At 44.4% G+C, this 2,228-nt stretch overlaps 1 non-coding gene across 1 annotated transcript; it reads right to left on the bottom strand.

Moving 5' to 3' along the window:
- Positions 1–736: 736 nt before the first annotated feature.
- LOC111908901 (small nucleolar RNA R71) lies at positions 737–843 on the bottom strand. The gene has a single exon (XR_002856011.1). It is a non-coding gene; the product is annotated as a small nucleolar RNA R71 (small nucleolar RNA).
- Positions 844–2,228: the final 1,385 nt, after the last annotated feature.

Genomic DNA, 2,228 nt, shown 5'->3' with positions numbered 1-2,228 from the left:
AGTTTTAATTTTTATTTATTTTTTGTTCCTTTTACACGTTTTTTGTTTTGTTTGCAGTTGTTTCTTGACCCGAGGATCTGATACGCCTCTGGTCCCTCCTCTCGAAGACCCGGAATCCGCATTAAGGAGGAGCAAAGGAAAAGCCGTTAGAGAATCCGCTTCTTCAAAGAATTCACCACTAAAGAACCTCAAGTCCGTTTTCAGCAAGAAGAGGAGCAGCAAATCAGGAGCATCCAGCGCCTCTTTGACGATCGAAGACCCAATTAAAGAAGACACCGAGTACGAGACCGAGGAAGAAGAAGAACCTACATACGAGCACGAATCCGATTTTGAAGATGATTTAGCGATCACTATGGCTATCATCAATGAAGTCCCCATGGGGGAATGGAAGAAGAGGATGCGCGATGACACTGGCCCGGGACTTGTGCAGCCTGCAATTCCCGCTACCACTACTTTCGAGCTAAAGGGTCATATCCTCGCCCAACTCAAGGAGATTCCCTTCTATGGAAAAGACCACGAAGACGCCTACAAGCACTTGGATGAAGTAAATGATGTGGATGACTACTTCAATGTACCAAATGTGCCACGCAAGACCCAGCTACTTCGCATGCTTCCAGTCACATTCAATGATGCTGCAAACGATTGGCTCAAGTCACTTCCTCCTGGGTCGGTCACCACATGGGCAAATATGAAAGAAGAGTTCATAGACTACCTTTGCCCGCCTTCCAAAATAGCTAAGTTGAAGAAAGCCATTGCCAACTTCGAGCAACAACCCGGAGAGTCTCTTTATGAGGCTTGGGAAAGGTACAAAGGTCTTCTTAGAAGTTGCCCACACCATGACCTCAATAGCCAACAAGAGGTCTCCATCTTCTATGATGGAGTCAATGTCACCACACGACAATTGATCGACTCGCATGGCCAACTCACAAAGAAGGCACCCCCGGTAATCAAGGAGCTAATTGAAGAATTCTCTAAGCATTCTAGAGAATACCACAATCCAAGAAATTAAGTAAGTCGGGGGGGGGGGGGGGTAGTGAACTCGGCTAATGATGGCATGGCGGCGATGATAGCTAAGCTCGATAGTTTAGATAGAAGAATGACAAAAATGGATCAAACAATCCATGCTATTCAAGTTTGATGCGAGAACTGTAGAGGGCCTCATCTCACGAAGGATTGTGACTTGGATGAAAATGGTAACAAGAAAGCTCAAGTGTTCTACTCAAGCGGCGATCGATACGATGAGAATTGGAGGAAAACCGAAGAAGGAATGGCTCCCGTATGAAGAATACAAGAAGGCTAAGGAGGAGAAATACAAGTAGAAGGATATGGGATTTTATCAAAAGGAAGAACCGGTTATGGAAAAGAAAGCCGATTTAGAAGAGATGTTCTTTAGATTTATAGCCGCGTTCGAGAAAAGACATAATGATCTTGATGATGCAATACAAGAGACCAGAAACATGCTAAGGAATCAGCAGGCATCTATTCTCAATATTGAGAAACAGCTAAGACAACTTCCACATCAAGTGAACGAGAGAAGACCGTGTCAACTTCCAAGTAACACCAAGAATAATCCGAGAATGGAGAATGTGAACGCTGTGACTTCCAGCTATGAAGAAATTTTCACACCTGCACAGAAGATCTCCAAGGTGAATACAGAAAAGGCAGAAGAGTCGGCTCCAGCTAAACCCGACCAGACTCGCAAGTCCCTCTAATGGACTCGACGAATCCATGCGCTGATGACAAAACTGTTATTCCCTCAAAGCCCTACAATCCCCCTTTGCCATTCCCAAGCAGAGCCATGCCTGGTGAAAAGGTTAGAAGTATAAGGCTTTCATTGAGCATGTTCGAGCCCTTCAAGTCAACATTCCATTTGTGGAAACAATGCTTCAAACACCCAAGTACTTTAACTTGCTAAAGGGTCTTTTTGCTGCTAGAAAAGATTTAGCTGAAGTCGCGGAGATATTATTGAATGAGCTACCAGAAAAGAAGGGCGATCCGGGGAGCATCATAATTCCTTGCCAATTTGGAAATGTACTTGCCACTCAAGCGTTGACCGATTCGGGTGCAAGTATCAACCTAATGCCCCTTCTCTTTCTTCAAGAAGCTGAATTTACCGGTGCCAAGGCCTGTTAATATGAAGATCCATTTGGCGGACAAGACGACTATTCAACCAAGAGGTGTTTTTGAAGATCTCCTCATTAAGGTCGACAAATTTATTTTTCTCCTGG

Source organism: Lactuca sativa, chromosome 1 (assembly GCF_002870075.4).
Source record: "Lactuca sativa cultivar Salinas chromosome 1, Lsat_Salinas_v11, whole genome shotgun sequence".
Classification (NCBI taxonomy): domain Eukaryota; kingdom Viridiplantae; phylum Streptophyta; class Magnoliopsida; order Asterales; family Asteraceae; genus Lactuca; species Lactuca sativa.
This window is presented reverse-complemented; position numbering and strand designations above follow the sequence as displayed.